General features: G+C 39.5%; 1 protein-coding gene and 1 long non-coding RNA gene across 2 annotated transcripts in view; one reads left to right on the top strand and one right to left on the bottom strand.

The window, feature by feature from the left end:
• The window catches only part of FSTL4 (follistatin like 4), a 1,082,354-nt gene that overhangs the window by 460,261 nt on the left and 607,565 nt on the right, over positions 1 to 14,528 (bottom strand). The gene's annotated exons all lie outside the window — the stretch shown is intronic.
• Positions 8,513 to 11,271, top strand: LOC142494493 (uncharacterized). Its single transcript, XR_012801485.1, has 3 exons — positions 8,513 to 8,786; positions 9,300 to 9,378; positions 10,945 to 11,271. It is a non-coding gene; the product is annotated as an uncharacterized LOC142494493 (long non-coding RNA).

The raw sequence follows: 14,528 nt of genomic DNA, 5'->3' as shown, positions 1-14,528 counted from the left end.
CGAAAAGCTGATCGGGGCTATCTGAATTCAGCCGAGTTCAAAAAGTGAACTGCATTGGACCAGTCGGTTCCTTTGGTCTGTGGATTTCTGCAGATCAGTCTGAAAAAGGCAAATTGTCAGTTTCAGATTAATAATGTATTTTAGAGAGCCAGCCGAAATCGGTGGCCAGATTGTTAAAAATTCGGACACAGATTAATCTGGGGGTTGGGGATCTCTCTCGCTGCAGATTAATCCTTATGTGGATTTTTAACAATCCAGCCACTGATTCGGATTCTTAGAAATCTATCCGAGTTGTATCCAATGGCGGATTTGAATTGATCTTCTTGGATTTTTTTAGTGCCCAATCTGCAGACGGATTTTGGTGGGGGAGGATGGATTTGGTAAAAAAAAAAAAATTGGAAATGGATTTGGACTTTCTCGCCCCTCTCTAATCCATCTCTAATCTTGACATAGTAAGTGTTGTGAGATGCTAATTGGGACTTACCTTCTGAATACAAAATATTATGTGACATTTTTTGCATTTAAGTGGTTAATACAGAAAAGACATCTGTATTAACGCTTTGAGTACACATAGGGTAGCGGCACCAGAGTACCCTAGCCCATTTGACACTCGCGATCACGAGAACCGGTTCACTATCACTAATGGTTGAACAGACGGGGAGGAGTCCTCCTTCCACTCCACTTCATAATAGACTGTGTTCTGCGTAGAAAACGATTTCCCCTAGAAAAACGAGGAAGATGATTATGACGTAGAATGTCATGGGGCCCCTGGAGTGCCAGACCCCATGACATAGTAGCTACTTTTAAAGAGTACCCAAAGGGTTCAGCAATGCAAGAGAAGCAATCATTTCTGCTACATTTTCTCTCATTATCAACTAATTGAGAGTACACATTCTGTATATATATATATATATCATTACTGTGCTACTTTTTAAAACTTTTGTTTATAGTTTAAAATATATCTTCACGGAAAAGTACCCAAAGCTAAATTTTAGGCGTTCAACGCATCTGCATATCAACAATCTACCTATTACAGAAGATCATAAATATCACACCTATAAAAGTCCCAAAATGCCAAAAATGGCCACATAGGAATGACCAGCCGTAAAATTCATAGACCTGTCAATTGCTGTGTAATCTACAGAATATTGCAGTTGACAGCAGATAGATATCTTTTAAAAACTACAGTATGGCTCAATTCCCACTTACAGTATTTGCTTAGTCTCCAATCCAAACCCTACAAAAGAGACGCAGGATAATAGTGACTGCAAAAAAAATCAAAAGCTGTGTACCCGACACCATTTTTGTTTTATCTACAGTATATACCATTCAGGTTGCTGTACTCTGAACTAAAATGTATTACATTTGAACTGGTTTGTTTTAATGTTTTGATTATAGCCCTCTATTTAGAACCTAATTTCAAAGTGCAAATCTCATCACCAGTTTAACCAAAGCATCATGTACTGTTATTTAAATTAGCTAAACCACATGCACCCTTTTGTTTTATACAGTACAGTAAATGGTGCGTTTACTCTGAACATTTGAGTCTATTGCTGATACTGTACAATCTGCTATTTGACATTTACAACACCTTACCTTATTCCTATTAGATGAAGCAAAATTGGTTGGATTCCTGAGAGGTATCTGGTGCTGGGTTTTCTTATGGTTGACTGGCATATATATCATACACTGCTGGGTAGCAAATGTAATATTTGAAAACTTTAATAAATGTTAAAGCCCTCTGGCATTGACTTGAATTTCAGTGATATTGATGTGTCCTTTGAAAATATCCAACTTTTACTAACCATTTACCTAGACGAAAAGTCAACAATTACTGTGTGTCTAATGTGATCATGAGAAATTTGCAAATCACAGTTTGTCAGAGTGATTGTAGGGATAATGTTATGCCTTTTTAGCATTAATGAATTAATCACATAATAACTTTAGGTACCCGTAGGAAAGTTAAAGTCAGTCGGGTTGTGGTATCAAGCACTTGGGTAGTGTCTAGACACATATTAAACTTTTTTCCCACCTTTTTTTACATGACAGCAAATATAGATATATATATATTATATATATACACATATATATATATATATATATATATATATATATATATATATATATATATATATATATATATATATATACAGTATATATATATATATATATATATTCAGATATAGGAAACCTGGCAATTAAGTTTGACAAGATGCGGGCTCTTATGTTAATAGCAAATAAAAATATCACTATGTTAGTATCAATTTAGACTTGTTTGATAACCTTCCTTTAGATGGTGATGGCTCAACATGCAAACGTTGATATTTGACACATTATAATATGTGTTCCCTGTACCTACCCATTCTATCACACCTTGTAAACCTTCCCCCCCAAAAACTCAGGAAGGGCAAAATAAGAGCAAAAAAGCTTGATAGGAGCATGCTAAGAAATTGAATTAACAATTTTAATATGAACTGAACCCACACTATCATGCCTGCTAAAACATTTAGTATTCACCAAAGCTAATAAACCAGAGGTAAACTTTTTTTACTCAAGAAAATGATATGCATTCTTTTTTTTTCCCAGTATGAAAAAAAAAATGATGTGAATAGTAAATAGTAGTTAGGGCCTAAACAATACTCATCTGAGATTTACTTAAAGGTGCTATGGTTAGCGTGGCAAAATAACATTTGGCATTATTGACCAACAGAGTACAGCTCCTACTGAAGCTTCTGTAGATACAAAGCCTATGACAAGCAGGAGTCATCCTGTTCCTGGTCTTGATTACATGATTTTCTCCTTATGTTAAGGCCTTTGCACCCTTTCAAAGTACAGAAGCTGCAGATGGTGGAGTATCACTACTAATTTTCTAACAGTACATTTTTTTTTCAGTGAAAGCACTGGAAAGATAAATTGGGGACTGTATACTATACCTTTCATTAAATGAGGAGAGAACAGCTAGAGCTAAATCACATGTTTTGACAGAAAATACTTCAATTCCCTTAGTTGCCATGTGGTATAAAAATCATATATAAAAATTGTGAAAGTGGTACTGGCTTTCAAATCTCCTATCATGATTCCTGTATTTAGAGCATTTCTTCAGTTCACTTTTGCTTTGAAGCATGGGGATATGGAGATTGTACAGCAATGTAATGTTAATCAAGTAAAGTAAATTAGAAATATTTATTTATTTCAGGTGCTACAGAATCTGGGACCTGGAGTTGACGTTTGACCATTCAATTAATGTGCTTTCTAATAGGACATTTATATGGAGTGTTTAAAAGATACTTCAGATATTTGGATGAAGTTTTGAGGTGCTACAATATAGCCCTCACAGTTTAATACTGTAGTTTGCTGTATAAAACATAATTAATACACCAAAAGAGGTATAATTATTATCTTGAAGATGATCCAGATGTACCACTGCTGAGAACAATATAAAGGGGCCATTGAAGTAACAGTTAAGTAAGAAGTATCGAATGGCATTTAAGACATTTATGGTGCAAATTGTCTGTTGATTAATTGGGGTGTTATTTATTTCTGCAGTAAATTGGATTGCAAACTGATACAGTCCAGAAGATACTTATGTAATTGTCTTATTTGCCTTCTTAAAGGAGCAATCCATGCAATAGCCGACATGTGTTTTTATAAATAATTATGTTCTGTAGCATTAGATCATACGTACTACAGTCATTTTTAACTCATCTCTTAATGTCTTTTTAATGTTTTTTTTTATTACAATGAGCATCCTTCAAAGGCAAACAAAATCTTATCTTGCATTAAACGGGCATTGGATGGAAGGGAAGTAAACACAATTATGCCACTTTCTAAAGCATTAGTAAGACCACACCTTCTAAAGCATTAGTAAGACCACACAGTTTTGGCACCACTCCTTAGAAAAGACATTATGGAACTAGAGAAAGTGCAGAGAAGAGCCACCACATTAATAAAGGGGATGGACAATCTAACTTATGAGGAGAGGCTAGCTAAATTTGATTTATTCACATTAGAAAAGAGGCATCTAAGAGGGGATATGATAACTTTATACAAATATATTCAGGCACAATACCAGGAGCTTTCAAAATAACTATTCTTCCCAAGGGCAGTACAAACGACACAGGGTCACCCCTTAAGGTTGGAGGAAAGGAGATTTCACCAGCAACAAACTAAAGGTTTCTTTACAGTAAGGACAGTTAAAATGTGGAATACATTACCCATGGAGACTGCGATGGCATATACAATATGTTCAAAAAAAGGCTGGACATCTTTTTAGAAAGAAAATGTATACAGGGATATACCAAATAAGTAAACATGGGAAGGCTGTTGATCCGGGGAGTAATCTGATTGACAATTTTTGTTGTCATGAAGGAAATTATTTTTCCCATTAAGAGATATCATTAGATGATATTTCACTGGGGTTTTTTTTGTTTACCTTCCTCTGGATCAATATACTTTAAGTACAAATATAGGATAAAGTATCTGTCATCTAAATTTAGCATAGTGAAAAAACTATAATAAAGCGCAACAAATAACGTGATATAATCAAGCTGCAGCCTAAACACCCGCGGTTTTCCCCAAAACCGCAAATTAGGATAACCTAAATAAAACAGTGTTCGTGGCGCAAAGTGATATAACAGTTAATATGTGCAAATGATCCCAGTGTTGATTAGCACTGAAAAACACATAATACTGGAACTCCAAGTAGAGGATTCTCCAGGTCAGCAGACTCTTTGTAGACCCTCATATGAAGAAAAGAACACAAATGCAGAGAGTATAGTGTCTGTCATCTTAAGTAAATAATAATGCACTATACTCTCTGCATTTGTGTTATTTTCTTCAGACAAAAAAGTGATACTAAGGAAAATGAGTCCCAGCCCCAAAGGGCTCATAATCTAACTGGTAAGTAGGAAGAACGTACTGAGAATGTAGGAAGGTGTTCTGGTAAGTGCGTCTGCAAGAGGTCAAGGTCGATGTATGAGGTGTAAAGTGTTAGCCACGGAGCTACTCATATGCTTCGATAAGGAGGTGTATTTGAAGATGGATCTTAAAGGTGGATAGAGAGGGTGCTAGTCAGATATTGAGGGGAATAGCATTCCAAAGGTAAATCTGTGGGCAAGTGTAGCCGTTCCATATTAGTAGATTAGCTGCTTGGGGCTATTTTTCCCGCAGTCTTGGTTGCCATGGTCTTCTTTCCCCATAAAATATCAAGTTTGCAAGTGTACTTAAAATTGGTGTTTATGTTAGTAGCCATGTAATATAGATTTGTGTCAAGGTTGTAAAGGTCACAACTTTAAGGATTCAGTGCATGGTAATATGAAAATAAGTTCGACTTTGTGGAGAAAATAGAGGTTTGAAAAATATTTTCTTGAACCAAAGTGATAAACCTTACTATGACAAAACCACATTTAGCTTCCAACAATGCCACACCAGCTGCAGAATTATAATTACATGAATTCCTAAAATGATTATTTTATGAAATTAGTCAAATATTTCATCAAATATTTCATCACAAAAGCAACAAATGATGTACTTTAAATACATGCACTCATCCCGGCAAAGGAAGAAGTAACCACCATGTACTTAAGACTTATTCAATCATACAACTACTCACATTTAGAACTAGTTAGTTGCAAAAAAACACAAACTTTTTTGCTTCTATTTCTATATTTGTATATTTTTAAGGCCCCAAAAATATTATTCTTAATGGCTACCTTAAACTCTGTGTTATCATTCATATCTTTTTTTCTGACTATTCATGTATACAAAAATGTACCTAAACCATGATTTTCTCTAATTAATCTATTTTGAGAGGTTTCCTGAACACGCATCAATGGTTTAGGCTGAAGGGGTGGCTCAGGGAGTAAAAGCACTGACTAAAAACAGCAGCACTGACTTTAAAGCAGGTACAGCCTTGAATCCTGGTTCCAGCTTCTTGTGATCTTGGGCAAGTCATTATCTTCCTGTGCCTGAGGCACCAGAAACATTCTGTAGATTGTAATCTCATAGCTACAGGGACTTGTTGTGCCTGCAATATTCTATGAACATTGCTGTGTAAACTGTCAATGCTATATAAGAAAAAATATGTTATTATTATTTTAAAGAATTTTGATCCTAGTTTGCTCTCTGAATTACAAAAATCTGCCAGATCTGGGATAATGCAGACTTAAATTGTTTACAAGTTTCTCACCCTAGGCATGCATAAAAAAACATGAAAACATCATGTTCTTCAAGATACACTGGTTATTTTGACGTTAACAGTAATGAGCATAAGTAGATTTACTTACAATTACAGGCATTTGTTTTTAAAATATATTTTTTATCATCAGTAAAAAGGGAATGTACCATTAAAATGTAACTCCTTGCCACTGCTGTATTGAATGTACTGTATGCTTAAATCTTTTAAACTACTCAATGTTAATCTGCTAAAACATCAAGGGAATTTTGGTGTAAAACGGACACCAAATAGACATTTTCATCGGTGGGTATTAAGGTACTTTGCCCAATTTTTGCCCAAAGTCTTCATATGTATAACTTGAGGAATGACAAAGGAAGGGGTTAACAATCTGCACCAAATGTTAAAATTAGACTGATAAACATTACATTAAAAACACATTTTTCTTTGTCTTTATATAAGAACTGGGCAACATCTGTTGTGTGAAATCACAACCTATTAAAATCTTACATTGCACAACCAAATACAAAAAACTCAATATTTTTAATATAAAACCCCCATAATGATTTAAAACCTCAACAAGAACAGCAGGTCAAGTGTCCATCTCTACAGTTGAGATATTTCGTGCCACATTACTTTTACATTATGTTAAGTTTTTTTATTAATATTTTTTTATTTTCCTAATTATTGCTATGGGTTTTAACATATTTTTTTTTTTTTTTTTTTTTTTCCTTCAAACTTTTTTATTGTTTTCTGACAGGGGTACATTCACATCACATGGTTGTTTATAGACATTAAACTTAATTAACATATACATTTAAAAGTGAACAACCCGAAGCATCTCAAAGTTGATTGATCAAGAAGAGTCGATCTGCTCCTAGTATTTTGTAACCTCCTATGCATTTAGATTCTATTATGTAGATCCCCGTCCGGGAGAATTAACAGTTATAGGAGGATCTTAGATCAAACCCCTTATATTAGTACTGTAAAGGATAGACAGAGAGAAAGAGGGGGAAAAGAGAGAAAAACAGAAGGAGAGGGGAGAGACGGGATAGGAACGGGGAAACCATATCTCATTTTTAATCTCTTTAATTATAAGGCCACTGTGCCCAAACTTTCTCATATTGTACTATATTCTGTTTCAGGAGCGCCGATAGGTATTCCATAAGCTTGACCTCGCTTACCTTGCGAAGGACCATTTGCTTCGAAGGGGGTTTTAACATATTTTAAGCATTTTGTAATTCTTTATCAAGCTACTTTATAATTGTCATGTTTTTTTATTTCATTTTTTATTTTTATAATGTTGACGAAACAGAACAAAAATATGAAAAAGTGGTAGCACCAAAACCATAAGAAACCAACACATTAGAGAAACTGCCCAATTTTAGATTACACATCCTCCATTAAAGGAAGAGCTTAGAAACTACTGTAGGTGGTAGAAACAGATCAAGTTGCCAAACTTTTATAAAATAGTTTTCATATTGGCACCGGTCAACGAAAATAATTCTGTCTGACATTGTAAAGGATTTCTGTTTTACTCACTAAAATGACTGTGACAAAGTTGTGTATAATACGTGAAATAGCAAAAGACAGAGACAAAATTTATAATGGGTAAAGAGAAAACTAGAAAGTGGTCTATGAGTGATGGAAAGCAGTTTAAGGAGAAAAGATTGGTATCAACAAGTAGGAAGGAAGCTACAGTATAACTATAACTACTGTACAAGTAATCACAATAACGAAACTATTGGGCAAATTCTAATTCCACAAAAGACTCAAGTGCAAGAACCTTGTGTGAGACATTGTTCCAGCTCTCTGTACAATACTACAAAGTGACACTCTGTGTAGGGTGACCATCCGTACCGGTTTTACCGGTACAGTCCCGGTTTTTCGGGAGCTGTACCGTTTTTCTGTGCGTACCGGTAATGTCCCGGATTTTCCTCATGTGTCCCTGTTTTTTTGTCGCCGGCGGTTCGTTGTGCGCGGTGCGCGAGTCTGCGGCGGCGCGGAGGAGGAGACTGCAGCAGCCCGGCTGGTAAGTTTTTTTTTTTTTTTACTGCCAGGGGTTGGGCTTGTGTTACGGGTCTTGCTGATTGGATGCGGCCCGTCATTGTACAATGTCCCGCCCCCCTCGGCATTAAGCCCCGCCCCCGGCATCATCCTTCACCAAGGCCCTGTATTGGTATAGTATGTGTGAATGGAAGGAAGGGTGCCGTGGGGGGGGGAGAGGCAGCGTGCCTGGGAGGGGGGGAGAGAGGCAGCGTGCCTGGGGGGGGGGAGAGGCAGCGTGCCTGGGGGGGGGGAGAGGCAGCGTGCCTGGGGGGGGGGGAGAGGCAATAACGGTGCAGGAGATTGGATGTTTCCTGCAGGGGGAGGCAATTTAAGTATTGAATCTGCAGCAGGACCGCAGGGGATTGGATGATGCCAGAGGTGAGGTGGGAGGGGAGGAGTGAAGTGATGTCAGTGATGTCAGTGATGTCAGTGTCGTGACATTCACTGCCACGCGGAGGATCGGAGAGGAGCAAGTGTCAGAGAGCTGCTGCACATTTGCTTTGGCCTTTGTCTGACTGTGTCTCAAAATCCACCTCCTAGGAGCAGAGCTGAGCTAATAATTACTGTAAGTAGTAGCAACATATATTTTTAATATAAATACAACCCTATTTGTTATTTCCCCTATTTATTTTGCAAATTGTAGTACACAAGGTCAGGTCAGAATGTTCAATTTTAAAAAAAGTCTTAATTGTACTTAATGCCTTCATTTTTTATTTAATGTCAATTCATTGTTTATTTCATTTTAATTAATGTCAATTATTTAATTTTAATGGTCATTTTTTATTAATTGAAATTCTTTAATTTTAATGTCTTCATTATTTAAGTAATTTTAATTAATGTTAATTTTTTATTAAGTCCAGTAGAGATTAGAAAGTAGATTTCAGGCTGCGAAGTAAAGTGGTATGTTTTATTCATTTCTGATACTGAAATCCCTTTTTACTTAATAGAATTTATGTTGAAGTTAAACTGTAAAAAAGACATTATGATTTTTTTTTCTTATGCTGCTGTCTAGATATATAACTATATTGCATTAAAATGCTGATTTCCAATTACATTTTTTGCACCCTTTTTCTTGCAGCGTGGGCACTCACAACGGACGTTGTGGTGTCGGCCACGAGGCAGACTTTTCACAGACTACCAGTCCTCACAGACCTTGGGTAAGTACAGAATATAAAAATAATTTTAAAAAAATGTTGTTTTTGAAAAAAAAAACTCTTTTACAAAACACTCTGTCTCTCTCTCTCACTCTGTCTCTCTCTCACTCTGTCTCTCACTCTGTCTCTCTCTCACTCTCACTCTCTCTCACTCTGTCTCTCTCTCACTCTGTCTCTCTCTCACTCTGTCTCTCTCTCACTCTGTCTCTCTCTCTCACTCTGTCTCTCTCTCACTCTCACTCTGTCTCACTCTCACTCTGTCTCTCTCTCACTCTCACTCTGTCACTCTCTCACTCTCACTCTGTCTCTCTCTCACTCTCACTCTGTCTCTCTCTCACTCTGTCTCTCTCTCTCACTCTGTCTCTCTCTCACTCTGTCTCTCTCTCACTCTCACTCTGTCTCTCTCTCACTCTCACTCTGTCTCTCTCTCACTCTGTCTCTCTCTCACTCTGTCTCACTCTCACTCTGTCTCACTCTCACTCTCACTCTCTCTCACTCTGTCTCTCTCTCACTCTGTCTCTCTCTCACTCTGTCTCTCTCTCTCACTCTGTCTCTCTCTCACTCTCACTCTGTCTCACTCTCACTCTGTCTCTCTCTCACTCTCACTCTGTCACTCTCTCACTCTCACTCTGTCTCTCTCTCACTCTCACTCTGTCTCTCTCTCACTCTGTCTCTCTCTCACTCTGTCTCTCTCTCACTCTCACTCTGTCTCTCTCTCACTCTCACTCTGTCTCTCTCTCACTCTGTCTCTCTCTCACTCTGTCTCTCTCTCACTCTCACTCTCTCTCACTCTGTCTCTCTCTCACTCTGTCTCTCTCTCACTCTGTCTCTCTCTCACTCTGTCTCTCTCTCTCACTCTGTCTCTCTCTCACTCTCACTCTGTCTCACTCTCACTCTGTCTCTCTCTCACTCTCACTCTGTCACTCTCTCACTCTCACTCTGTCTCTCTCTCACTCTCACTCTGTCTCTCTCTCACTCTGTCTCTCTCTCTCACTCTGTCTCTCTCTCACTCTGTCTCACTCTCACTCTGTCTCTCTCTCACTCTCACTCTGTCTCTCTCTCACTCTGTCTCTCTCTCACTCTGTGTCACTCTCACTCTCACTCTCTCTCACTCTGTCTCACTCTCACTCTGTCTCTCTCTCACTCTGTCTCTCTCTCACTCTGTCTCTCTCTCTCACTCTGTCTCTCTCTCACTCTCACTCTGTCTCACTCTGTCTCTCTCTCACTCTCACTCTGTCACTCTCTCACTCTCACTCTGTCTCTCTCTCACTCTCACTCTGTCTCTCTCTCACTCTGTCTCTCTCTCTCACTCTGTCTCTCTCTCTCACTCTGTCTCTCTCTCACTCTCACTCTGTCTCTCTCTCACTCTCACTCTGTCTCTCTCTCACTCTGTCTCTCTCTCACTCTGTCTCTCTCTCACTCATCATGAAAAAAAGATAAGTTAGAAAATGCCTTCAAAATATCTGCTGGAGTTGTCTCCTATTTCTCCTATTTCTCTTCTCCTTTTCCTTCTTCTCCTTCTCCTATGTTCTAACTTCTATTTTTTTTTGCTCTTCTTTTCCGTTTGAGAGGAGGGAGTCCCACACCTCTTCAGCCACACACCAGGAACGGAACGCTGGATTGCTTACAGACGCTCAGAGGCGGATACAGTCGTGGATTGCAGCCACTGATTTATCTGGTAAGTACCGCAACCATATTTGAACAAGGGGCTTAGACATTTTATTTGACGGTTACATAAACATTGTTTGTGGTTGTTATTGGTATTCTATTTTTTTTGTGTTGTGTTAAGAATTGGAAATACATTTTGAAGTAGTAATTCCCTCCGAACTGGGCATTCCTGGCCAATAATGCCCTGGCTGTAAGAGTTGAAGGGCCCAAGCAAAGCCCCCACCTCTATACAAACAAACACTGCAGGGGCATCACGTGATGCCACATTGCCATGGCAACATGTCAGTGCCTCGTTGTCATGGCAACATGTCAGTGCCTCGTTGTCATGGCAACGGGGGGCATCATGTGATGTAATTTGTTTTATAATTTTTTTTTGAATGTGTCCCGGTTTTTCATTTTGAAAATCTGGTCACCCTAACTCTGTGCTCATTTGCTTGTCATTTCCCAGAATCCCTAGCTGCAGTGCAAGCATTGTATGATAGGAGATAATGGTGAAAATCCGGGTTGCAGACCTGTCTGAGACATGTGGATGTGCTCACAAGTTGTATATTTATTTGCTGTACATGTACTGGAAGCAATACAGCACATAAGTATGAGGCATTCGATGCATGCAACTAATGGAAACACTGGGATAGAGACATGTACAAATGAAGCTGTGAGCACTATTCCTACAGTATGTTTATCCTGCTCACTACAGACCCCATTGGAACTACTGTAGCTACTGCTGCGGCACAGTTTATTCGAGCATTTGCCCGTTCTGTGCCGCAGCAGTAGCCTGGCGCGCGCCCGAGAGTGACGGGCGCGCGCCGAAGCAGCGGAAGAGCGCCCTCCGATCGGGGCGCTCTCCCTACCGCTGCCGGGTCCGCCGGGTCCCCCGGAACCCCCTGCCGCTGTCCCGCGATCGCGGGACACCAGGGCTCCCTCGGGGAGCCCCTGGACGCGCGTGCAGGGGGCGCACGCTCCCGAAGACGCGTGACCGCGCGTCTATGACGCGCGGCACGCCGAGGGGCGGCCACTAGCAAGCCGGGAAATCTCCCGGCTTGCGGATCTGGCCGCAGTGTAATAAACTGTGTCGCCAGTGTACCTGCATTGCCTTCAATAATGTTCTTCATAACATAACAGCAAGGGGTTGCCTTGGTCTGCTTTACAGCAACAAAACAATGTTGCTGCTCACATTTGACATCACATGCATACTGACAATCTGAACCCTGTCTGGCAGATTCCCAATAGTATCAAGTGCTGATGTTACTACCACTACAGGCCAAAGATGAACTCTTCATGTATTGTACATGTCTATTGTACTGTATATGATAAAAAAAAGAAACTTGAAACAAGATTGCTACAGATGCACCGCCCGTTATTCGAACACTTCACACATTGTATACCTCGGAATACCCATGTCATGGAATTTCTTCCAACCATACCGCCTTAAGACGCGAGTGCAGAAAATGGTATTTAAGTGTTCTGGTTTTTAAACACCTGAAATTGACACAGTAGCACAGTACTGTACACATTACAATTCCTTTATTTCATTGCATTTAATTGCACACAATCCATGAAATTCAAACAAAGCAACCGCAATAAACACGTGTGCTTGGGGCGATTGGCCGTGTTAATGCGGCATGGAGTACAGCAGCGCACAAGAAAACGGCGTCGTGATTTGTTCGAATAACAGTCGCTGCATCTGTGTGGATTCTTCCAGTCTGTTTAAATGCACATTTACATTTTAAGTATTGCATTCTACTTTAATATATATTATTTATATTTAAATGTGTGTGTTGCAAAAATCCCTTTAAAATGTATTTTGACCTAATAAAGGGATTTGGAGAAAAACATAAGAAATAAAAGTAAAAATAAATAAATATTTCATTCCTTTTTTTTACGTAACAAAACGTCATACAGTATCATACACATTTAATAACGAGGCAAAACTTTTTAAAAGTAGCATGTTTACATTCTAAAACATCTAAATATTAAAAGCAGATACATCAAATGCTGCAGCAAAAAAAAGAAGAAAAATAACATTTTACGGAGTTGCCAGGAAAATAATGTTGGTTAAAATAACATCAACAAAAAAGGCCAATATTTACTAAGCATTCATCTGCCATAAAACATCTTTATTGACTTTAAAGAGGCAATATAAGCATGCAATTTTATTTGCAATTTGTTTGTTTTTTAAAATAGGATTGAAGCAGGGAGGTCTCCAAAGCTGAACCCAATTCATTGCGGGAGCTTTAAATGTTGTCGAGATACCGACACCCCCTTAGGAGGTCTGTATCTTGGAAACAAGGGCTCCCCGGATCTGACTTTAATGGGGTTCAGCTACAAAGACCATCTGCTTCAATCCTTTGTTAAAAAACAGTCATTAAAAAAAGCATGGATTGCTCCTTTAAAGACTGTAAGGTGTCTTATGGCGGAAGACTGCTTTGTAAATAGGGTCCAAAATGTGTTTAAATAATTGTTATTCCTAATGACACCTTTATTTAAATCACCGCCTTAGGTTAAAGTTGAACCTTTCTGAAAACAAACATAATGAGTGTCAGGGAACATTGCAGTGTGATGAAGTCTTATATAGGAGAGGACTCCTTTTATACATACTGTAATGTGAGTACAGTAAGTAGATCATCACGAGTGGCAAAGTCATATTTTTATATAAAAATGTTACCTTCTGAATTAGAAAGTTAGAAATGTGCTGATTCGTACAAACCAGCTGTCTGTGAGTGTCCTATGCACTTCTTTAACCCAGGCTGTGCTGAAAAGTTGTGTAATACGGCAGATACAAGCTTACAGGGGTCAATGTTAAAATGGACAAGAAGCAAAAGGTGACACTGTGAGTGCTCATTTCCATGTCATTACCATGACTGCAGTGGTGACATTATATTCTAAGACAGGGGTGGGAAACGTCCGGCCCGCGGGCCGTATACGGCCCGCCAAATGTTTTCGTCTGGCCCCCGTGAGTGCTCGCAAGAAAGGAGGGGAAAAAAAAACTTCCCCTTTCCTGATTGGCTGCCTCGTGTTGGCATATTGCCAAGAGTTTTTTTTTGGCCAAGACCACCCCCCCCCATTCGCAGCACGTCCACAGAAGGGCGAGTCTGCGGAGGAAGAAACATGAATACTGACTCTCCACACCGGCAGAGGTGGGCACCTGCACCGATCCCCTCCTGCTCCGATTCCCCTTCCCCCCTGCGCACGTCCACGGACCTCCTCCAATCACCCCCTGCTCAGAATCCCCCCCGCGCACTTACATGGTTCTCCTCCCACACAGGGCAGAAGTTGCGGAGGAGGGCACCTGCTCCGATACCCCCCTGCTCTGATTCCTCCCCCCCATGCACTTACACAGTCCTCTCCCCAAACCCGAGCAGCAGTTGCGGAGGGCACCTGATCCGATAACCCCCCCCTTATCAGATCCCACTCTGTGTGTGTCTGAGAGTGTGTGTGTGTGTCAGAGTGTGTGTGTGTGTGTCTGAGATAGAGTGTGTGTGTGT

Source organism: Ascaphus truei, chromosome 5 (genome assembly GCF_040206685.1).
Source record: "Ascaphus truei isolate aAscTru1 chromosome 5, aAscTru1.hap1, whole genome shotgun sequence".
Lineage (NCBI taxonomy): Eukaryota > Metazoa > Chordata > Amphibia > Anura > Ascaphidae > Ascaphus > Ascaphus truei.
Note: the sequence above shows the minus strand (reverse complement) of the source record. Positions and strands in the feature narration are given on the sequence as shown.